General features: G+C 47.6%; 1 long non-coding RNA gene across 1 annotated transcript; it reads left to right on the top strand.

The window, feature by feature from the left end:
• The first annotated feature begins 3401 nt into the window (after positions 1 to 3401).
• LOC119970968 lies at positions 3402 to 7126 on the top strand. The gene is made up of 3 exons (XR_005461703.1): positions 3402 to 3754; positions 4204 to 4277; positions 6139 to 7126. It is a non-coding gene; the product is annotated as an uncharacterized LOC119970968 (long non-coding RNA).
• Positions 7127 to 25531: the final 18405 nt, after the last annotated feature.

Here is a 25531-nt window from a genome sequence, read left to right as displayed (position 1 = left end):
GGAACGCCTATTGAGGGCAGGCATTTAAACAACAGATTTAGATAGAAAACAACAGGTAACTTTTTAACAAATGCTTTAAAGGTATGCAGACTTTTTTAAAGAGATTTTTTTGCTCTTTCTTTTAAACAGGCATTACTATTGTTAATTCTTTTAAAGTAATTTTATTTTTTTATGATTAAAGGTGATTATTTATAAGTGAACAGAGGCTTTGTTATTTGTTTTAAATCTTGAAACTATTTAAATCTGCACAATATTCTTATATCATTTTACTGTGTGGCATGCTTAAAAATGTTCGTATGTTTTAATTTAGATTATGGTCATAAGATTTTAACATCCAACAGGTTTATTTGAAATCACAAGCTTTCAGAACGCTGCTCCTTCATCAGGTGAAGTCATCTGATGAAGGAGCAGAGCTTGGAAAGCTAGTGATTTCAAATAAATCTGTTGGACTTTAATCTGCTGTTGTGAGACTTTTTACTGGGCCCACCCCAGTCCAGCGTCGGCATCTGCACATCATAAGATTTTAAAAGTACCCCAGGGCTTTTTGCTGCCACAGTCCTTGTAACATCTGATTTTTTTTTTGATCAGTCACTGCAGAGCAGAAGAAAACCACTCAGCCCATCAAGTCTATACTGATGCTCCGAAACAGCACCCTACCCAGGCCCACACCCCACCCTATCGCCATATCCCAACCTAACCTTTGGAAACCAAGGGGCAATTTAGCAAAGCTAATTCACCTAACCTGCATATCTTTGGACTATGGGAGGATACCAAAGCACCTGAAGGAAACTCGGCGGCATGGTGGCATAGTGGTTAGCTCTGCTGCCTCACAGAGCACAGGGAGCTGGGTAAACAGGGGCTGTTTAGCACAGGGCTAAATTGCTGGCTTTGAAAGCAGACTAAGGCAGGCCAGCAGCACGGTTCAATTCCCGTAACAGCCTCCTGGAACAGGCGCCGGAATGTGGCGACTAGGGGCTTTTCACAGTAACTTCATTTGAAGCCTACTCGTGACAATAAGTGATTTTCATTTCATTTCAATTCCGGCTTTGGGTGACTGTCTGCGTGGAGTTTGCACTTTCTCCCCATGTGGGAATGGGTTTCCTCTGAGTGCTCTGCTGTCCTCCCACAGTTCAAAGATGTACAGGTTAGGTGGATTGGCCATGCTAAGTTACCCCTTAGTGTCCAGGGTTGTACAGGCTAGGTCCTGGGGATAGGGCGGGGGAGTGGATCCAGGTAGGATACTCTTTCAGAGGGTTGGTGCAGACTTGATGGGCTGAATGGCCTCCTTCTGCACTGTAGGAATCCAATGGTTCTATCCCATGGTTCTCAGAAACACATGCAGAAACGGGGAGAATGTACAAACACACCCAAGACCGTTACCCAAGTCCAAATTGAACTAGTCCCTGGTGTTGTGAGGCAGCAGTTCTAACTAGTGTGCCATCATGTTACTCGTGTTAAATATTTTTCTGCCTTGATTACTTCAATTATCTTATTCATTTCTAATTATCTCAGTTAAATGTTATGATCTGATGTTTCAGTAAGACATTTGTAGAAGCTTGTAATGATTAATAGAAAACATTTATTAACAAAATAATTTTATAAATACAAAACTTTGAAACCAGTTAACATTTAACTTAATGTTTAACTTTATCAGCTGAGCAATCACATAAAACAACCTCAACTTTTACAAATTTCTTGCAATAAAATATATTTCTCACTTAAACACAATAGTTCCATCTATTTTTGGGAGGGGAGAGGGAGGGAGGAAAGGAAGAGGGGGTAGGGGAGTGAGGGAAAGGAAGGGAAGAGGGAGCGAAGGGAGCGAAGGGTAGGGAGGGAAAGAGTAGGGAAGGAGGGAAACGAGGAGGGAAGGGGAGTGTTTTGACAATTGTTAATTGACAAGCTTAATGTCTGAAAGCAGCAAGAGGAGGCCTCGATTTGGAGCGTGACTTCGCGTCCAGGACCAATCCCACCTTTTGGAAACTCCTGCCAAGTGAGTGTTTGAAGATGCAGCTCCAGGATCGGGCTCATCAGCCACGCAAGGATGCAAAGAACACATGACCAGTAACACAGGGTATCTTAGGTGGACAATCATACTCACGAGTGATCATTGCATTCTATCCACGCTAGTTCCTTTAATGGAATTAACATCCTCATGCCAAACAAAAGTTTTTGTAAATAAACTTAGAGTACTCAATTATTTTTTTTCCAATTAAGGGCAATTTAGCATGGCAAATCCAGCTAACCTGCACACCTTTGGTTTGTGGGGGTGAAACCCACACAGACACAGGGAGAATGTGCAAATTCCACACAGACAGTGACCCAGGGCCGTTGAAGGCATTAAGAGACAGATTAAGAAGTAAAGCAACAGTTCCCTATGGAGTTTTTCCTGTTTTTGGCAAAATACAGTGGCGGGTGGGAAAAGCAGCATTTATGGATGGAAAAAACAAATCCCACTGCTTGTTTCATGTAATATTCAAACTTTCACTCTTTTTTCAAATCCCGAGGATATGGCACTCGACTCTGCGATCGACAGTTCCAACGCGCCACAGCACAAAACCGCACCGACCTCCTCAGAAGACAAACATGGGACACAACCAACAGAGTACCCTTCGTCCTCCAGTACTTCCCCGGAGCAGAGAAACTACAACATCCTCTTCGCAGTCTTCAACATGTCATCGATGAAGATGAACATCTTGTCAAGGCCATCCCCACACCCCCACTACCTGCCTTCAAACAACCGCGCAACCTCAAACAGACCATTGTTTGCAGCAAATTGCCCAGCCTTCAGGAGAACAGTGACCACGACACCTCACAACCCTGCCATGGCAATCTCTGCAAGATGTGCCAGATTATCGACATGGGTACCACAATTACACATGAGAACACCACCCACCAGGTACGTGGTACATACCCGTGCGACTGGGTCAATGTTGTCTACCTCATACGCTGCAAGAAAGGATGTCCCGAGGCGTGGTACATTAGTGAGACTATGAAGACGCTGCGACAATAGATGAACAGACATCGCGTGACAATCGCCAGGTAGGAATGTTACCTTCCAGTCAGGGAACACTTCAGCAGTGAAAGGCATTCAGCCTCTGATCTTCGGGTAAGCCTTCTCCAAGGCAGCATTCAGGACGCGCAGCAATGTAGAATCGTCGAGCAGAAACTGATAGCCAAGTTCCGCATGCATGAGTACAGCCTCATGCATTACATTCATCCCCCACCATCTGGCCTGGGCTTGCGAAATTCTACTAACTATCCTGGTTTGAGACAATTTACACCTCTTTAATCTGTGATTATCCCTCTCTCCAGTCACACCATCTGGACCTGTAAAGACTTAATTACCTGCAAAGACTCGCATTCAAAGTGTCATCTTGCATCATTGAATTTTTCAATATATGTGGTTGTAGAACCCACCTCTTCATTCACCTGAGGAAGGAGCTGTGCTCCGAAAGCTAATGATTCAAAACAAACCTGTTGGACTTTAACCTGGCGTTGTAAGACTTCTTATTGAATATAATCGCAGGTATGTTATGTTGGAGCCGTACAAAACGCTGGTTAGGTCCTAGTTGGAGTACTGAATACAGTGATGGTAACCACACTATAGAAAGGAAATGATTGCACTGGAGAAGGTGCAGAGAAGATTCACCAGAATGTTGCCTGGGCTGGAGAGTTCCAGTTATCAAGCGTGACTGGCCAGGCTGTGGTTGTTTCCTTGGAGCAGAGAAGGCTGAGGGCTGACCTGATTGGGGTATGTACAATTATGAAGGACATAGATAGGGTGGATAGGAAGGTACTTTTCCTCGTTTGGAGGGGATCAATAAATAGGAGGCATAGATTTAGAGTAATAGACAGGATATTTAGAGGAGATGTGAGGAAAAGCCTTTTCACCCAGAGGGTGGTTTCAATCTGGAATTCCCTATCCTGAAAGGGTGGTCGAGGCGGGAACCTTTACAACATTTAAGAAATATTTAGATGAACATTTGAAACTCCACAACATACAAGGTTACGGACCAAATGCTGGAAAATGGGATTAGAATAGTCAGATATTGATGATTCGTGTGGATGTGATGGGCCAAAGGTACTCTTTCCATGTTGTAAAACTCTATGACCCTAAATTGTATACTTAAGTTTATTTCTGCTTGTTCAAAACCTGTGGAATCCTGAGATTTTATTTTGTTTTTTTGTTTTTTTTCATAGAATTTACAGTGCAGAAGGAGGCCATTCGGCCCATCGAGTCTGCACCGGCTCCTGGAAAGAGCACCCTACCCAAGGTTAACACTTCCACCTTATCCCCATAACCCAGTAACTCCACCCAACACTAAGGGCAATTTTGGACACTAAGGGCAATTTATCTTGGCCAATCCACCTAACCTGCACATCTTTGGACTGTGGGAGGAAACCGGAGCACCCGGAGGAAACCCACACGCACACGGGGAGGATGTGCAGACTCCGCACTTACAGTGACCCAAGCCGGAATCGAACCTGGGACCCTGGAGCTGTGAAGCGATTGTGCTATCCACAATGCTACCGTGCTGCTAGTGTCTTGAATTTCAAACTTTGTCTACATTGAACAAAACATTACTGGTCCCTAACTGGATCTTCGCAAAAGCCTGGGGATCTGTTCAGAATTATAATAATGCCAAATTTGAATCAACGACGACTAATACCTTCGCTTTCTCTGCAGTTACATGAGAGCTCTGCAGAAAACGGAAGAGCCAACAATTTCTCGATCTTAACAGATATTTGTATGAGATAGACATTTGATAGTCTGTGGGAGTTAGGTATTGAAGAAGGCTAGTTTTGCACTGATTTTGTGGGGGCGAGTGATTTAAAATTCATCAGTATAAAATAAATTGAGAACATTCCGCCAACTGTGAAACATAAACATGTCCCTTTTTAACTCAGGTAACATTTAGCATGAGAAATTAAAATCCTATCCTTTTTTTCAGCAGCCAGTATGATTTTTCATGTTACATAAATAGCGGAATAAGGGTGAATAATTAATCCTGGTGATCCCTGTGACCTCTGCTCAGAGGCTTTCATCCCACGCCAGTGGATTAATGAACTGGCTTCACCAGAGGTTGTAGAATCAAGCGCACAAATCTCATCATATATTCCCTATGTAGGCTCATTTTTGTGCAATGAATAAGGGGGGCAGACACGGAGCATCGAGATTATGCAGCCTTTAAGGACCATGCTGGTGATTGAAGCGAGCACTAATGCATATTTTAAGGGATACTTGGATGAACATTTGAAACAGGGGACAATAAATGGCTGTGAGGAGAGAATGAGGCAGGGGGATTTGTTTTGGATTATACAGCAAACCGCCAACACAAGCACAAATGGCCTCCTTCCGCACAGTAAACCAGTTTGGACCGAGGAAATGCTCGCGTTCAATTTTATTTGTGAAAATTTGTGAAAATTTGTGAAAATTAGTGAAGATTACAAAAGCCACTTTTTTTTCAAATCTCTATCATCTCCACATTGGAGAAAAGTGGACTTGTATTAGGTGAGACGGGCAGAGCAACAAGAATTCAAAGCTGACTTTGTGGGAAGTTGACAAGTGATAAGCAAAACTAAGGTTTACACATAAATCTGCACGATTAATAAAACTTAACGATGTACTGAAAGCTTTTTAGTAAATTCAATTCACCCCTGACTAGTTACATTCCATCAATCTTTATAGGATTATGAGAGGCATGGAATTTATACCATCAATCAGGACGAATGTTTAAATGATAGGAGTTCATGTTTCAACACCGGATACAATTCACCAGATAAACAATGAGACAATAAGTGAAACATATATTTTTTTCCCCCTGTACTGAGCTATTTCATGGACCTTGAATATGGCTATCATATAAAATGAATCATTGATATTGTTTTGCTTGCAATATGATACTTACATTACTCGGCAACAAAACTGTAAACCCATTGATTAATGGATCAATATACTTGTACAAGGTAATAATTCAACACTATAACACGCACCACATATTCTACTCTTCCTTTTTTGACCTGTTTTGAATTTTTTAACTCTCCCTACAATTTAATGAATTAAAGCGTACCCTTTGGCCCTCACTGCAGTAATTTATCACGTTATTGAAATGTCCTTTTTGATCATTCTAAAAGGTAAAGGCAGAGAATTCAAAGAGGATGAAGAGGATTTTGTTCAATGGTCAACTCTGAAAATGTGGGCACAGTCTGGAATGTTCATTGAAGATTGTCCTTTAAGATCAGACTTTGGTTTTAAATGCAAGAATGGTTCTGTTAGAGCCACTGCTAACTAAAAGTTTCAATTGCAAGATAGACAAAGTTAAAAGGACATTCGTTCAGTGAAGCGAAGTTTGACAAAACAATGTTGCTTTGGGAGTGCAAAGGAGACCACTTAATTTTCATCACAATGATGGAGCACTCATTGGGGCTCATGCCCATAGAACCAGGACAGACAAAAAGATCACTGGATACATTTCCCACAAAGATGGTTAATCTTTAACAATGACTAAAGTGTGCTGCTGAAATAATCCCCCTCTGGGTGCCACCAAAACGTAAGTGGCCAATGAATTGGAAACACCGAAACATTTTAAAGGTCATCTCTTTCTGCATCCCTACATTTTGATCTGTTTAGTGCTGAGGTGGCTGAAAACCCCCTCATGGATCTTGGAGACAATTCCTCTTTCAACTCGTGACATTTCAAAAAATAGACGCGCACTTGTCCCTCAATCGTTGACCTTTCTGGGGCTGCGCAGCTTCTGGATTGTTGGTTCAAACAGAGATTTTTCAGCTTAGATGCCTGACATTAGTACAAATGTTTTGTGTAGTATTGTACACATTCTGACAAAACGTATTTAACACTTTACTCTTGAGTCAAGAAAAGCTACGTGATGTATCTTTCACCTGTCTGAGCGATGATTGTGGACATATCCACAGGGTGATGGCAAAGACATGGTCAGCCAATGCAATTCCTAAGAAGGCCATCAATTCTGACTTCTATTTTAATTTATACTTCCACATGTAGACCGAGTAGTCACGTGATGTTGACGCTACTTAAAGCATAATGTGTTGGAAGCGTGGGAATTCTGCCCGGAGCACGGGCAGAATGAAACATGAAAGAACTGCTCAGAGTACTAAATAAACTACTGTTGTTATAAATCCTTGCTCATCAGTGATTGGAACCCAGCACATCTACATGGTGTCAGGGTTTGACAGTATGGCTCAAGGACATTGCCACATCGATTAGTTTGTGTTCGATAAAACATTGCGGTCAGTGGTTGCCAGTGATTGGAACCCAGCACTTGCACACATGGGATGCAGGCATCGTGGCTTGGTCAACATTTATTGCCCATTCCTAATTGCCCTTGAAAAGGTGGTAGTGAGCTGCCTGCAGTCCACGTGGTTGGTGTTTTATCTGAATGGCTATCAAATTGTAATAATTGACCTATTTTCAGGTCTATTTCTTAGGTTATAAAATATACTTAGAGGAGGAGGGTGTGAGTTATTATGAAAAGGTATTCCCATGTTCAAAGTAACATGTACATGGACACCACAAGTAGACATAATAATAATAATCTGTATTATTGTCACAAAGTAGGCTTACATTAACACTGCAATGAAGTTACTGTGAAAAGCCCCTAGTCGCCATCCTCCCTTTTCGGGTACACAGAGGGAGAATTCAGAATGTCCAATTCACCTAACAAGCATGTCTTTCAGGACTTGTGGGAGGGAACCTAAGCACCCGGAGGAAACACACGCAGACACAGAGGGAAGGTGCAGACTCCACACAGTGGCCAAGCCAGGAATTGAACCTTGAATCCTGGCGCTGTGGAGCAACAGTGCTAACCACTGTGCTACCCCAGGTTCATTTTTGTTACATTACTGTTCCTTTTACATTTCTGTTTCAGAACATGAATCCGTAAGTTTGATTGAAATTCCATCATTCAGGCGATCAGCTCCTAAAAAGTCTGATTATCGTCTTTTACTTCTCTTTTTCCCACTCTGCGGAATTATAACATTTTAAAAGTACCCTTGATCATTTTGAAGTTCTTGCCCCACTCCAAGTTCTTGTCCCACTCCATTTTTGGACAAGATTATTTTAAAACCCCAGAATTTCAGGCATATCCATTTTTGGACAGAGTGCGGGGAGAGGATTTGCAAGGTACGTTCCCCATGACTGATTGGTGAAGCCGGGGGTTCCGATGGGCATCATTGTAATGGAGCCAGTGTGCGACTGAAGCTCACTAATGAAGAATTGGGCAGTCAGGCCATTATGCCGCATGTTTCAGATGTTGTGAATCTCTCCCAAATTTGTCTGCCTTCCTTCATTGCTCACTTAATCCGGGGAGACAGCACTAAATGCAACACAACTGAATCTTTCCCTCAAGTGTCTGAGGGGAGGCAAATTATTTTTGTAATTCATCACGAGTTATTTTCCAAACTTTGTAAACAGCAGTCAACAACAGGCCACTCAAGCATTGCACTTAACGCTGCCCCTAAATAGAAACACTTACCCACTTATCGCTGCTGATTGCTTTTCCTTGCCAAGCCAATCTTCTGGTTTCTCATGCCAATTGAGATAAGACCAATGAAGTGTTGCTTTCAGTTCTAGATTAGCATGGAGCCCTTTCTTTTTGTTTGAGTCTGTTTGGTCCATTCCTGGATATCCAGCATGCAAACCAAGATGAATAAGTGCCTGCAATATAGTCAGGACACGATGGAGATGGAAAGAATCAAAGAAAGTAAAGTAATTTTTCAAGAAGGCAAAATAACTCGCAAAAATAACTGAAAATCCCAATATGTCCACTTAAGAAGCAGCTTAGCAGTAAAGCTGTGAAGAAACATAACTATGGTGTCCATATCATACCGGGCACCAGTGGCCATTCCATTCTCTGATATTTAATACAATAATAATAATAATAATCTTTATTATTGTCACAAGTAGGCTGACTTTAACACTGGAATGAAGTTACTGTGAAAATCCCCTAGTTGTCACATTCCGGCGCCTATTCGGGTACACTGAGGGAGAATACAGAATGTCCAATTCATCGAACAGCACAGGCACGATTCTCCGCTCCCCATGCCGGGTGGGAAAATCGCGGGAGGGCCTCCCGACAAATTTCACGACCCCCTGGCGCCCCCCGCAATTCTCCCCCCCCCCCCCCCCCCCCCCCCCCCCCCCCCCCCCCCCCCCCCCCCCCCCCCGCCGGCTTGGAAGAATCGCCGCTCGCCGTTTTACGGCAAACGGCGATTCTCCGACCCGGATGGGCCGAGCGGCCTGCCGTTCCAGGGCGTTTCACGACAGCGGCAAACACACCTGGTTGCTGCCATTGTGAAACGGGAGTGAGAAGCCCGTTTGGGGCTTGTAGGTGGCCTAGAAAGGAAAGAGCACCACGACTGTGCTCGGGAGGGGACAGGCCCGCGATCGGTGCCCACCGATCGTCAGGCCGGCGTCCAAATCAGATGCACTATTTCCCCTCCGCCGCCCTGCAAGATCAAGCCACCACGTCTTGCGGGGCGGCTGAGGGGAAAGACGGCCACCGCGCATGCGCGGATTCGTGCCGTCAGCGTCATGACGTCAGCCGCGCATGCGCGGGTTGGAGCCGGCCAACCTGCGCATGCGCGGCTGACGTCATTAGGTGCGCCGGCCGCATCATTCTTGGCGCGACGTCCTCGCGGCCGAGTGTTACGGAGCACCGCTCCTAGCCCCGCCGGGAGGGGAGAATAGGGGGCGAGGAGCGGCCTCCAAGGCCGTCGTGAAACTCGGCCGATTTCAGGACGGCCCTCCCGATTTTTCCCGGGAGCGGAGAATTCCACCCCACGTCTTTCGGGACTTTGGGAGGAAACCGGAGCACCCGGAGGAAACCTACGAAGGCATGGGAAGAACGTGCAGACTCTGCACAGTCAGTGACCCAAACCGAGAATCGAACCTGGGATCCTGGCGCTGTGAAGCAACAATGCTAACCACTGTGCTACCGTGCTGCCCTCTATGAGGTTTAACTCCTGTTAGATTCAAGATTAAAGTTAAATTCAGAATCCTACAGCAGTTTGGTGTGCCTGGCAGTAGCTGCATTTAGACATTGAACCCTCCCTTCTCCCCCCTGCCTCCACCTCCCTTCCCTCCCCTCCCTCCCTTCCCCTCCTCCCATCACCTCCCCCTTCCCCTATTTACAGAAAGGCAATAGAACCATTGTGTTCAAGTAAAAAAATTATTTTATTGATCGTTGTGTTAAAGTGAAAATATATAGGGCGCGATTCTCCCGCGTCACGAAGACTCGGGAAGCTGGCGTCAAAAATGGGCGGGTTTGACGCCAGCCTCCGCCCCCCCCCCCGACCGGGAACTGATTCAGCTCCCCGGTCGGGGCTAGTACCGCGCGGCCGTGAACTCCGGCATCGTGGGCTTAACGAATTTCGTTAAGCCCGCTAGCCAGAGATAGCGACGGCTGACGCGTCAGATGACGTCAGCCGCGCATGCGCGGATTGTACAACTCCGTGGTACGGCCGTGCCAATCGGTGCCATGATTCCCCAGATCGGGACTTTACGGCCGTTTTTACGAACGGTCAGACCAGGTGTGTTTACGAACATAAAAACGGCCGTAAAGGCCTTGGAAATCGGCCCATCGGCCAGGGGTGAATAGTTGCTCGCCGTAAAAAAATGGCAGGCAGCGATTCGTGTCGGGAGGCGGGCGTGGGGGGGGGGGGGGTGGAGAATAGCGGGAGGGCGTCGGAACAGCGTGTCCGTAAAAATTTACGCCGCCCGCTATTCTCCGAATTTTCGTGACCACGGAGAATTGCGCCCATATTTTATTGCAAAGAATTTGAAATGGTTGAGGCAGTTATTAAACTAAATGTCATAGGGGTCTTCCGGTGGTTTCGAGCGGGGCGGCCGCATTGAGAGGAGCTCCCGCCGGTGGCCCCGATTTGCAGTGCTTTCGGGGGTTTCCCCGATTCTTCGCTCTCCTCCCCAATTATTATTGGCCTTTGGGGCTGTTCCGGGCATCGTAAGCTGCCGAGGAACCTCGCGCGGGTGTTGGGCGGCTGGTGCTGAGGCGTCAGGCCCAGCGCGCGCGCAGGTCGGAGCAGCGGGGTGGAGCCAAACGGAGGTTGAGGCGGCAGGCCCGAAGCCAGGGAGCGATGTAGGTGAGATGTCCCACATCGGGTGGCTCCCGCCTAGAATGTTGTAAGAAGACTGAAGTCTGGTCCTAGGGAAATTCTGGAGGAATACAAAAAAAGAGGAGAAAGAGGTTTTAAAGAAACTTGGTGAAATTTTTTTTTCTTTTTTTGAAGGAAGAATTTTTTTGTTTTTCTATAAAAAATAGATTGAAGATGGCGGTGGAGCTGGAAACGCAGTTTGCGAGGCACATGGAGGCTTTGAGGAAGGAGATGGCGGTCGCATTGAAGTCATTGGTGGAGGCAGCAATCGCCCAGGTGAGGGTAACTGTGGCAAAGACATCGGCCGAGGTGAGAGAGCAGGGCGAGAAGATGAAGGAAGTGGAGAAGGCCGTGTCGCAGCACAGCGACCAGTTCACCTCGATGGGGGACGAGCTGCGGAGGGTGGTGGAAGTCAACAGAGGACTCCGAGCAAAGCTCGAGGACTTGGAGAACTGCTCAAGGCGGCACAATCTCAAAATTGTTGGCTTGCGTGAAGGGACAGAGGGCCCAAGCCCAACAGAGTACTTCGCTAAGAATTGGTGGAGTTGATGGAGGACGGTGAGAACCCCTCCTGGTATGAGCTGGACCAAGCTCATCGGTCATTAAGGCCGAAGCCCAAAGTGAATGAGCCGCCAAGAGCAGTAATTATCTGCTTCCATAAGTACTGCATAAAGGAGAAGGTGTTCAGCTGGGCGAAGCAGAAGAGCGAGGCGCAGTGGGATGGTGCTGGAGTTCGGATCTACCAGGACTTGACGGTGGAGATGACAAAAAGACGAGCGACGTCCGGGCGAGTAAAGGTGGAACAGTACAAAAAGGGGGTGTGATTTGGTATGGTATACCCGGCGAAGCTGAGGGTAATGTATGATGCCAGAGACTTATATTTCGAGACAGCGGAGGCGGCTGAGGCGTTCGTGAGGGCAGAAGGCTTGGGACAGACGTGAGGAGCGGAGCTGGAAGAGAGACTGTGGACTGATTGGGGAGCTGGATAATGTATAAATTCTATAACTTTCTTTTTACTGATGTGTATTGTAATTTACTTCTCTTCGCATTGTTACAGAGTTCAAGTTATTGGTTGGGTTGATTGGCATTCTGTGTTGCGACGGTTATACCTTATTTTAGTGATTTGTATGGGTTGGATTGGTGTTTTTGTTTTTTTCTTTCTCTGGGACTGGTGGGAAGGGCGGTATACCTTGCCGGGGGTAGCCACCCGCGCTAGCTAACTAAAGTCGGCTAGTGAACGGAGGTGAGGTGAGAGGAGTGCTGCGGACATTGGAGCCTGTTTAGCAGGTTTCAATGGGCCTACGAGACGAGCGAGGGGAGGGGAAGGGGTTGATGCTGGGAGGTGTTTTTTCGAGAGGAAATGTAGGGGGGGTTTTGGAAGGGAGGGAAGGGGTTCAATGTTAATAATGGATAGGGGCGGGTCAGGCTCATGGGGCAGGGCCCGGTGACATGATGATGGTGGATAAGCAGGGTGGGGGGAGGGGTGAGAGACCCCCAGTTAGGATAGTCATGTAGAACGTGAGGGGGTTAAGAGGTCCAGTCAAGAGGTCAAGGGTGCTTGTGCATCTTAAAAGTTTGAAAGCCGATGTAGCATTGCTGCAGGAGACTCACTTGAGGGTGAAGGACCAGGTGAGACTTAAAAAGGGCTGGGTTAGTCAAGTGATTCACTCTGGATTTGACGGAAGGGCTTGATGGTAGCGGTAATGGTCAGCAAAAGAGTACGCTTCCAGATAGAGAAGGTGGTGGCAGATCAGGGGGGTAGATATGTGATTGTGACAGGGGCACTGGAGGGGAGGTTAGTGGCGCTGGTAAGTGTATATGGTCTCAATTGGGTCGATGTGGGATTCGTGAATAAGTTGTTTGGGGCCATCCCCGACTTGGACACACACGAACTGATAGTGGGCGGGACTGGAACTTGCTGCAGGAGCCACGGTTGGACAGGTCACGGCCGCGCTCGCTGGACCCTTGGAGGTTTCTGCACCCGAGGGAAGTACTAGTTTTTCTCAGCAGTCCATAGGGTATATTCGCGGATCGACCTTTTCGTGGTGAAGGCTTTGCTGGCTGGGGTTAAGGGGTCGGAATACTCGCCAATTGCAGCGTCAGATCATGCTCCACATTGGGTGGATATGGTGCTGGAGAAGGGGGTAGCGCAGAGGCCCGGGTGGAAATTAGATGTGGGACTTTTGGGGGACCAAGGGTTCTGTGACAAAATTGAAAAGGTAATTGAGGAATATGTAGGTGTCAACTATATGGGTGAGGTGTCGAAGGCAGTTGTCTGGGAGGCTCTAAAGGCGGTGGTGAGGGGTGAGCTGATTTTGTTTAAGACGAGAGTGGACAAAGAGGAAAGGTTGGAGCGGCAGAGGGTAATAGATGAGATGTTGGAGTTAGAGCAGAGTTATGCAGAAGATGGGGACCCAGCAAAGCTGGAAAAGAGGAAGGAATTACAGACGAGCTTTGACCGACTATCAACCAGGAAGGCGGTGCGCCAACTGAGACGAGCAAGGGGTGCAGTTTCCGAACATGGAGATATGTTAGCAGGTCGGCTCCGGAGGGAGGCAGCGGTAAGGGAAATTGTTCGGGTGAGGGAGAGGGCAGGGAAATTGGTGATGGCTCCGGATCTGATTAACAAGGTTTTTGAGGTTGTACAGAGGGTTGTACAGGTCAGAGCCACCTGGGGGAGACAGTGAGATGCAGGAATTTCTAGATAGGTTGGAGCACCCGAGGTTAGGGGAGCGGGACAGGGCTACATTAGAAGGAGCGAGAGTGGAGCAGGAGATAAACGATGCGATTTGGAGATGCAGTCGGGAAAGGTTCCAGGGCCGGATAGGTTTCCGGTGGAATATTATAAAAATTCAAGGATAAGCTGGTACCCCTGATTGTGGGGATGTTTGAAGAGGCGATAGGGAAGGGGGTGTTGCTGCAAACGTTGGGGCAGGCATCGATTTCCCTGTTGCTAAAAAAAGATAAGGATCCGACGGAGTGTGGGCCGTATCGGCCCATATCACTTCTGGATGTGGACGTAAAAGTATTGGCGAAGGTACTGGCGGGTAGACTAGAGGAGTACCTCCCGAAGGTGATAGGTGAAGATCAGACGTGTTCGTGAGAGGGAGGCAACTCTTTTCAAACATTAGAAAGGTATTGAACGTGGTTATGGCACCGGCAGAGGGGAAGGAAACAGAGGTAGTTGTGGCATTGGACGCTGAGAAGGTGTTTGACCGGGTGGAATGGGGGTACTTGATGGCAGTTCTGGAGCGGTTTGGGATTGGACCAAGATTTGTGGACTGGGTAAAGCTACTATATAAGGAGACGAGGGCGCGTGTCCGCACATACAACATCAGCTCGAGATACTTTTCTCTCCACCGTGGGACTAGGCAGGGATGTCCTTGTCCCCCTGCTGTTTGCACTTGTGATTGAGCCATTGGCCATCGCATTAAGACTTTGGGGGTATGGAAAGGAATAGTGGGGGCGGGGGGGAGGGGTTGGGGGGATAGAGCATAGGGCGTCCTTATATGACGATGACTTGCTGTTAGATGTGTCGGAACCGAGTGTGTCAATAGGGGGAATATTGGAGTTGCTTCGAGTGTTTGGGTCTTTCTCAGGGTACAAACTAAATCAAGACAAGAGTGAGTATTTAGTGGTGTCTCGGCCGGGGGTGGGGGCAGGAGTTGGGGGGCTGCCATTCCGTAGGGCAGGGACTCACTTTGGGTACCTGTGGGCGCAGGTTGCCCGGGAGTGGGGGTGGCTCCTCAGGTACAACATTTCTAGTTTGTTGGGGAGAGTGAAAGCTGATCTGGCAAGGTGGGATGGTCTCCCTTTGTCATTGGCGGGTCGGGTACAGGTAGTTAAAATGAACATGTTGCCGTGATTTCTGTTTATTTTTCAATGCCTGCTGATTTTCCTGCCAAAGGCTTTTTTCAGAGAGATTGAGGGAAGGATTACTTTGTTCATATCGGGGGGGGGGGGGGGGGGGGGGGGGGGGGGGGGGGTGTGGCCAGAGTTAGAAAGGTGCTGCTACAGAGGGGAAGGCAGGCAGGGGGTTTGGGTCTTCCGAACCTGATGAATTACTAGTGGGCGGCGAATGTGGAGATGGTGCACAGCTGGGTCAGAGGGGTTGATTCCCAGTGGCTCAGAATGGAGGAAAGTTTGTGCAGGGGGTCGGGACTGAAAGCACTAGCAACAGCGCCGCTCCCGATAGCTCCGGGGAAATACTCAGGGAGTCCGGTAATAATAGCTTCATTGAAAATTTGGAGGCAGTTTCATCAACACTTCAGGTTAGGGGCAGGTTCAAGGGAAATGCCGATTCGGGGGAACCACAGATTTGAGCCAGGGAGGTGGGATAACATTTTCAGAAATGGGAGGAGAAGGAGATTAAGACACTAAAAGATTTGTTTCTTAGGGGTCAGTTTGCAGGATTGAAGGAGCTGGAAGCGAAGTAGGGGCTGGAGCAGGGGGAAATGTTTAGATACATGCAGGTTCGAGATTTTGCCAGAAAGGAGATACAGAGCTTCCCGTGGAGCCGGCCTCCACATTGCTGGAGGAGGTGCTGACGACAGGGGGACTGGAGAAGGGGGTAGTGTCAGCGGTGTACGGAGCTATTTTGGAAGAGGATAAGGCACCACTGGAAGGGAGCAAAGCAAAGTGGGAGGAAGAGTTGGGAGAGGATATGGAGGAGGAATTCTGGTGTGAGGTGCTCCGGAGAGTGAATGCCTCCACCTCGTGTGCGAGGTTGGGGCTGATACAGCTGAAGGTGGTATACAGAGCACACCTCACGAAGGCGAGGATGAGCCGATTCTTTGAAGGAGTAGAAGATGTTTGTGAACGTTGCTGGGGGGGAAGGGGAGCCCGCTAATCATGCTCATATGTTTTGGTCCTGTCTAAAGCTAGAGGATTACAGGAAGGAGGTTTTTAGGGTAATTTCTAAAGTGATGCACGTGAAACTGGACCTGGGCCCCCAGGAGGCCATATTCAGAGTGTTGGACCAGCCAGGGTTCAAACGGGTGCGGAGGCTGATATTGTAGCCTTCGCCTCGTTGATCGCCCAAAGGCGGATCCTGATAGATTGAAGAGCAACCTCTCCACCCTGTGCCCTGGCGTGGCGGGGGGGATCTGTTGGAATTCTTGACTCTTGAGAAGGTTAAGTTTGAACTGAGGGGATGGATGGAGGGCTTCTACAATTCATGGGCATTATTCATTTTGCAGTTTCAAGAACTGGATAACATCGAACATCAGTTGGGGTGGGTGGGTGTGTGTGTTAATGGCGACTCTGGGTGATCCCTAATTCCTTTTTGTCATATGTTTGTGTGAACATGCGGGCTAATGTTTGGGGTTTGGTGGGAGGATGGGATCGTAGTTATTGATGTGGGGATTGACATATTTGTTACTGATTATTGTTTATTGTTGGTGGGTGTAAATTTGGGAGAAAATATGAAAAAGGAGGAGAATAAAAAAAAATTTTTTTTAAATTAAATGTCATACAGCAACTTTTAATATTAAACGTTAAGTTAAATATTAACATGGTATCAAAGTTTTGTATTTATAATATTATAACTTGGACAAATGAAACATCAAAATACACCATTTAATTATGAGGTAATTATAAATGATAAGATAATTGAAGCAAACAAGGTAGAAATATAATAATGATAAACGCAAATAAAAATAAGTCAGATGTTACAAGGATAGTTTCAGCTAAAACAAAAAGCCCTGGGGGGGGCACATTTTCAATCTTATTATCCAGATCAAAACCATCTTGTAACAGCATTTCATGCCCCCTTCTACATGTCTGTAAGAGATGGTGTTATTTAAATTTTATGCTGCTTCAAGAATTTTGATTATTCGTGGTCCGAGGATTTCTGACATCTCGCATTCCCGAGTAAATTTTCAGTTGCCATGAAAACTGCAGGGTCGTGCAGACTCGATGGGCTGAAAGGCCTCCTTCTGCACTGTAAGGATTCTATGATTCTCTGCTGCCAGACCTGCTAAGTTATCCAACATTTTCTGGTTTTATTTCAGATTTCCAGCATCTGCAGCTATTTGGGTTTATCATAGCACTGCTCCATGCCTCACAAGCTCACATCTCACAGCCTGCAAACACGGCTAGCTATTCACGCATGGCCACACAGATTGCACTGCACCCATTGACACGACTCTTTTTTTCTCGCAGGACACAGAGGCGCAGGAGCCAAGGAATGGGGGACAGGTGAGCCTGCACATCCTCACACTGATGGAGGAGACAGTGGGAGATATTATTGGAACACCCATAACCCAGGCTGTGGCCCATTTCAGGGCTGATATCATTGAAGAAGACGGTGTCCTTACACAGTTAATCCTCCTTCTTACATTCCAGCCTGCTTCGTCTCACATTGTCTTCTGATTTACAAGCAGCTGGTGGTGTGAGCATTCACTTTCTCCACACCTCAACCATACCCCCATGCCTTTCTCCTATTGGATGCCCAAGAAGTGAAGCCTGGCCAGGCACTGGAGAAACAGCTTGAGCACAGTGATCTTGAAGCCAGCAGCTCGGATACCGACAGTGATAACCTAGCAGAAAGGTACGTTATACACATGATGGGACCCTGCGTACAAATGGCTTGCAACCAGGTGGTGGAGCAAGGAAAACACAGGTGCCAGCTTGCCAGAGGACTGGGTTGGACATGAATTCCAATGCAGAGAACTCAGATGCGCGCTTTGATGGAACAACCAGGGTCCTAGGTTTGATTCATGGCTTGGGTAACTGTCTGAACGGAGTCTGCACCTTCTCTCTGTGTCTGCGTGGGTTTCCTCCAGGTGCTCCGGTTTCTTCCCACAAGTCCTGAAAGATGTGTTGTTAGGCCATTTGGACATTCTGAATCCTCCCTCCTTGTACCCAAACAGGCGCTGGAATGTGGCGACTAGGTGCTTTCCACAGTAACCTCATTGCAGTGTTAATGTAAGGCTACTTGTGACAATAAAGATTATTATTAATATCATAGAATTTACAGTGCAGAAGGAGGCCACTCGGCCCATCGAGTCTGCACCGGCTCTTGGGAAGAGCACCCTACCCGAGGTCAACACCTCCACCCTATCCCCATAACCCAGTAACCCCACCCAATACTAAGGGCAATTCTGGACACCAAGGGCAATTTATCATGGCCAATCCACCCAACCTGCACATCTTTGGACCGTGGGAGGAAACCGGAGCACCCAGAGGAAACCCACGCACACACAGGGAGGATGTGCAGACTCCGCACAGACAGTGACCCAAGCCAGAATCGAACCTGAGTCCCTGGAGCCGCGAAGCAATTGTGCTATCCACAATGCTACCGTGTTGCCCTTAAGAACAAATTAATCTACACTCCATCATTCTACCATAATCCATGTACCTATACAATAGCCGCTTGAAGGTCCCTAATGTTTCTGACTCAACTACTTCCACAGGCAGTGCATTCCATACCCCCACTACTCTCTGGGTAAAGAACCTACCTCTGACATCACCCCTTTATTATTAATAAAACATTTGGAGCATAGGGAAGCCTGCCAGAAAGACTGCAGTCAATGTCATGGAGCATTAAAGAATCCAGCATGAACTTGGCACAGGGTGTTCCACAAAAGCACCACCATTGCCAGCATGACAATGGTGACCAATTCCATTCACACAGTTCTGAATCAGGCATGATATACTGTCTGATGGTTGATGTTGTAACCACTATTGCAGTACATGCCATGGCTACCAACTGCCTGAGGGCTGCAGTGGAAGCTCAGACTGATGTTATGTAATGCCATCAGGACTGTCAATTTCTGCATGCTGAGGGGCTCACAGGGCCTCCCAGCTGTCCAGCAATCTGCTCTCCAACTGAGGAACTGCCTCAGATGCGAGTAGCCGTGCGCCCATAGAGCATGAAAATGGTGACCATCTTCAACTAAACCAAGATTATCTTCTCACTGGTCTGTCAGTTCCCCTCCTTGTGGTCTGTTAGTCTGAACTGTGAATAATACTCATGCAGCGGTGTTAAAGTGGGGCCTTCAATGTCAAGATCTGCGCTAAGGAATCCAGCATGATCATTGACATTCTTCCTCACTGTAAGTCATCAGTCTTCCACCATCCAGCTGCAGGCACTGTGTAGGAGCAAGAGCAGCAAAAGGAGGATAGGCACAAAGGAAATGCACAAGGTGATTGGTTGACCCTTGAATGCAATATGGTGCAATTCCACTGATAATTTTGGTTCAGACTGTTTCATAGAATTTACAGTGCAGAAAAGAGGCCACTCGGCTTATTGAGTCTGCACTGGCCCTTTGAAAGAACCACCTTATTTAAACCCACATGGTGGCTTTTATTTTTGCATTGCGGCCAAGGGGACACTGTGTTAGTCAGTGAAGGGGGAAGTAAATGGGACTGTATGGGAATTGGGTTTACGGTTACTGATATCATACTTGGATGAGTTCTTCCTGGACAGTCCAGTCTTGGTTGCCTCCTTCCTTTTCGTCCTCCTCCACTTCTTCATTCTTCTGTTTCTCTCCCTCAGCTGCCAGGAGAACACTGCCTCCTCATGATGGCGAGGATGTGCAGCATGAAGCAAATCACTATGAACATTAACACCTACACTGCTGGGCACTATACAGCTCCAGCAGAGCAAACCAAGAAGCTTTGTTTCAGTCTGCCGGTGGTTTGCTTGGTCACATTTTGTGTGGGACCATGGCTTTCAGTGTGTGCACGCTGAGTCCTATGTGTTACATACTGGAGTCATAGAACATAGAACAGTACAGGACAGAACAGGCCCTTCGGCCCTCGATGTTGTGCCGAGCAATGATCACCCTACTCAAACCCACATATCCACCCTATACCTGTAACCCAACAACTCCCCCCCTTAACCTTACTATTAGGACACTACGGGCAATTTATCATGGCCAATCCACCTAACCCGCACATCTTTGGACTGTGGGAGGAAACCGGAGCACCCGGAGGAAACCCACGCACACACGGGGAGGACGTGCAGACTCCACACAGACAGTGACCCAGCCGGGAATCGAACCTGGGACCCTGGAGCTGTGAAGCATTTATGCTAACCACCATGCTACCGTGCTGCCCCATCAGCAGATCGGCCTTGTTGCTCAGCGGGCATCCTTTGGTTTGCCGTGGTGGCTCAAATACAAGTGGTACAGTTGACTGCTGCACAATGAAGGCATCATAACTGCTGTCAAAATATTAGGCACTGACTTGCATTATTCGCTGAATATGGTAATACTGTTGTATGTTAAGGCAGTGAAATTCCTTTAAGTTCCCGTATAGAGTTGGTTTACAATGCCTATAAAGTGATTTGAGTACAATTTATGTCACCATGGGGAATCGTGAAATCCTCACAAAGGCATGAGCCCACTCAACCTACTAATCTCTGGCATGGAAAAAATGTAGTTAGCTCTATTTGAACAAAGAACCTGAGTGACCTCCCTTATGTAATAATTTATGGCAAACTGTGACATGTTGCAGCTACAGCCTGTAAGGCATTACATGCATAAATGTTATGGCCACCTTCACAGTCACTGCCAATGCACTCTTTGCCTTGCTCTGATAATAATAATCTTTATTGTCACAAGTAGGCTTGCATTAACACTGCAGTGAAGTTACTGTGAAAATCCCCGCGTCGCCACATTCCGGTGCCAGTTCGGGTACACAGAGGAAGAATTTAGAATGTCCGAATTACCTAACAGCATATCTTTCGGGACTTGTGGGAGGTAACCAGAGCACACGGAGGAAACCCACGCAGACACGGGGAGAACATGCAAACTACTCACAGTCAGTGACCCAAGCCGGGAATCGAACCTGGGACCCTGGCGCTGTGAAGCAACAGTGCTAACCACAGCTACCGTGCCGCCGACAGCTGCATCTTCAGCAGGTGGCAGATACCAGTTCGGATGCCCTTAAGTGCAGATGTCTGACACATTGGACAGGACACGAATGACAAAGAAATACCAACACTTGATCTCACACTTGCTGCTACCAACTGAGACACTGGCACTGCATACACTGTAGAGGGCAGGTTGAGGTTGTACATGGGTTCTGCTGTGGAGTACTCAGATAAGCATTCTAATAGGGCTATGGCCATGTAAACAGTCACACGTGGTGCATTGACAAGTCGACCGGAAAGCCTGTGTTCAACATCAAAGACATGGAGGAGGAGTCTGGCACCAACCCGACGCAGGATTTTACATAGCGTTCACAGTCCATCCTTTGCAGCGTGGAATTGGTGGCCATCTCCATTTGAACACTTGTGAAGCAAACCAGTGGGCGTTGTCTGAACAGCAATGTCACCGCTCCTATTGCAGTGTGAGCAGCATGAACAGCAGCCAGCCTCTGCGAGCACAGAATGGCTGTCAAGGGGGCTCAGGAAAAAGGCCGGCTGTCACAGCGGCCCAGAAATCTCACCTCCTAACACACGATTAGGATTGCTGAGGGGGTCACCCCTGGGTGAGTGGCCGTGGTTTCCTGGTGCGCGAACCTAGTGCTGGTCCCTCAGGTTGTTAGTAGCTGCACTCCCATCGCTGTTACTATGTCAGAGGCCTTGTTGTTGCCTGTTAGCCAGCCACACCTGACTGCTGCCACCGCATGTTGAAGTGATACAGTCTAAAGCCTGGCGTAGGCTCTGAGATATCCCGGAATATCCTACAAAGATGTCTCCGTAACTAAAAGTAATCAACGAGGTCCCTTATTGTTCATGATGTATATAAATAATATAGATGAGCATGTGGGGACGAAGGGGGTGACACATAAGTTTACAGATAACACAAAGATTGGCAGGGTGGCTAATAGTGAGGAAGAAAGTCTGAGGAACATAGGAACAGGAGTAGGTCAATCAGCCCCTCGAGCCTATCCCACCATTTAATGAGATCATGCCAATTGTTTTTAGTGTGGCCAATCCACCTACCCTGCACATCTTTGAGTTGTGGGGTTGAATCCCACAAACACAAGTGAGCTTGAGGGTCCCCCAACCCCATCCCCCCCACCTACCCACAGACAATATCACCTCCCGAACACATGGGCATTACCTCCCCCCTCAAAGTTTGGAACCCCACTATTGGGTTGCAACCTCTCATGAAGTTCAGTTGAATCTCGCGAGACATTTTGAGCATCGCGACACCAAGACCAGGTGCGACGAGGCAGTTAAATCACGCCCCTGATTTCTGCAGAGCCTATACAGTTCATTAACAAGTTTCTTGATACCTTGTGTTCTAGATCCTGTGTTAGTGCATTGGGCATTGGGTACCCTGCAGTCTTGGAAAAAAGAACTTGGCAACTAAAATAATGAGGAGACATGGGGTAGTATATGGTAGTATGCCAATAAAATGTCAGATTGCAGTCGAATGAAGGAGAGTCAGTTTAGATAATTGCATATCATGCCTCGTCTGAGATACAGGGTTGATCCTGCTAATTAAGGGTGATTATGCATATGGACCTGTGTTAAGATTCAATCCTATTTATTTTGCGTAGTTAGAGAGTTCGAGACGGCATTTGACAGGGCCTTAGAGCTTAATCTTTGTTCCTAATTCTGGGTCTTCCAGGTGGGAGAATTACTGATGTTAATCAAAAAAGGCTGTATAGCATCCTAACCTTTGCAGCTCGGAAAAAATATCCTCTGCTCCTGGATCAGTGACAAGTTCCCTTCGATTCAAAACTGGCATTAATTAGTCATGGAATGTATTCCTATGGAATCCCTGATTTCTGTGATCCATTCTAAGTCTGATGCATTCCGTAAAATGTGGGACTCCTAAATCAAATTGATAGCTCCACCTTGTCTGACCTACTCTAGTTGGGTTTCCCTTGAGTCAGATTGTAAGTCTTGATCTCACAATACATAAATGTGTGCGGCCTGAAATGTTATCCCATCTTATTTATACGGCATTTCCCTTTCTCCCCCAGTTGTTTTTTTCGATTGATCTGATATTAAAATTGGAGGCGCTAGTTCATAAAGTCTCTTGTTCTAAAGTCATGCTATCTTGTTTGTTCTCATAATTGCAATAATTTGTGTTCTGTACAATACTTGTTTTGCACTGAAAATATTTTTGTTACTTTAGTGTAGAAAGTTAAAAAATTGAGTAAAAAAAGATGTGTTGCCTGCTCCGGACGAAGAGTATCGCAAAATGTAACCTTCACAGCAACTGGCAGTTCCCTCCTTGACCTGCTTGGAGATTGTTGGGTTGGTTGAAAGAAAGGAGATACAGATCCACCAGCACCTCCTTCGTAAAATGCAGATGAAACACACACTCCTCCTGGATTAGGTGGAGGTGAAAGATGTGCTCCCAGAAGACACTACATAGTCAAGACCTCCTGCTGAGAGCCCCTCTCCCCCTCCACCTCCCCCCCTCTGGGAGAAATTTGCCCCATTCTTTGCTACCTCTGTTCCATCTTCTTCTCAATCTGAAACCCAAGGTGGAATGCAAACACGGCACGATGATTGCGAGCAAGTGATGTGCAGAAACGTTGCAGTAGCAACCAATGCCATCCTCATGTGCAACATCCATCCCTGCAGACTTCAACTGTAGCCAACTCCTTAAACACCTAACAATTCCACCAGCAGAACCGATTGAAAGTAGACAGCAACGAAACTGGAAGTTGTTGATAACCCTGTGGTGAATGTATTCACCAGATAGGTGATATGCCTTTAAGGTTTGGTGTAATATGCCTTTAAGGCTTGTGTTGGAACCCCGGTGGGCTCCGCCCCTGGCTTCGCCTCCCCAGGGCTATATATAATGTTGCGTCCAGTGGGTGGCGCTCGGTTTGTACTGAAGTCCCTCGCTAGCTAAGTTCTTTGCGTATAGCAATATACCTAATATCGTAAGTGTAGGTGGAGAGTTTGATTCTCCACCTCAAGATCTTATCATTCTTGATCTTGCCCCGCTGTGCGTTGTCGAACATAAAGGCAACCGACCGCTGGTCGGTGACGAGGGTGAACCTCCTACCGGCTAGATAGTGCCTCCAATGCCGCACAGCTTCCACAATAGCTGGAGTGCCGGATCTCGGAAGCGTTGATGGTTCTAGAAAAAAACGCAACTGGCCTGCCTGCCTGGTTGAGGGTAGCAGCCAGGGCGACGTCTAATGCATCGCTCTCGACCTGGAAGGGAATGGTCTCATCCACCGCGTGCATAGCGGCCTTAGTGATATCGGCCTTGATACGGCTGAAGGCTGAACGGGCCTCAGCCGTCAGGGGAAATGGCCATAATAGGAAAAAAGCCCCAAGCACCGTTTGAGGGCCTTGAGGCTGTGGGGAAGAGGGAGTTCCATGAGGGGGCGCATGCAGTTGGGGTCGGGCCCTAGGACCCCACTTCCCACTATATAGCTGAGGATGGCGAGCCGGGTTGTGCGGAAAACGCATTTTTCTTTGTTGTAAGTTAAGTTGAGGGCCCGGGCTGTCTGGAGGAACTTCTCAAGGTTGGCCTTGTGGTCCTGATGATCATAGCCGCAGATGGTGACATTGTCCAAGTACGGGTAAGTAGCCCACAGCCCGTACTGGTCCACCATTTGGTCCATCGTTCTCTGGAAGACCAAGACTCCATTAGTGACGCCGAAAGGGACCCTAAGGAAGTGGAAGAGCCGGCCGGCTGTTTCAAAAGCAGTGTCGTGGCGATCTTCCGGGCGGATCGGGAGCTGATGGTAGGCGGACATCAGATCGACCGTGGAGAAAACTCGGTATTGCGCGATCTGATTAACCATCTCCACTATGCGGTGAAGGGGGTACGCATCAAGCTGCATGAACCAGTTTATGGTCTGGCTGTAATCCACGACCATCCGGTTCTTTCCTCCAGACCAGACTACCACCACCTGCGCCCTCCAGGGGCTGTTGCTGGCCTCGATGACCCCCTCTCTTAAGAGTTGCTGGACCTCTGACTTGATGAAAGTCATATCCCCAGCACTGTACAGCCGGCTCCTGGTGGCGATGGGCTTACAGTCGGGGGTGAGGATCGCAAAGAGCGAGGGGGGGTGGCGACCTTCAGAGTCGCATGGCTACAGACCGTGAGGGGGGTAAGCGTCCGCCGACCTTCAGGGTCAGGCATCGGTGACTACATTGAAAATCCAGACCAAGCAGTAGGTGAGGGAGGACATAGAGTTTAAAGTGGGCGTATTCAGCACCCTGGATCATGAGGTTTGCGATACAGTACCCCCGAATTCGGACGGAATGGGACTCCGAGGCGAGGGAGATTGTTTGGGAGGCAGGGTAGGTGCGCAGGGAGCAGCGCCTTACCGTTTCTGGATGCATAAAACTCTCCATGCTCCCGGAGTCATAGAGGCAGGGGGTCTCGTACCCGTTGACCTGGACGACCATCATGGAGCTCCGTAGGTGCTTCGGCCACGACTGGTCAAGGGTAACTGCTCCAAGCTGCAGCTAGTCTGTGTCATCCGGGGAATCGGAGTC

This window comes from Scyliorhinus canicula, chromosome 9, assembly GCF_902713615.1.
Source record: "Scyliorhinus canicula chromosome 9, sScyCan1.1, whole genome shotgun sequence".
Lineage (NCBI taxonomy): Eukaryota > Metazoa > Chordata > Chondrichthyes > Carcharhiniformes > Scyliorhinidae > Scyliorhinus > Scyliorhinus canicula.
The sequence above is the reverse complement of the archived record's forward strand: the minus strand, read 5'-3'. Positions and strand labels throughout refer to the sequence as shown.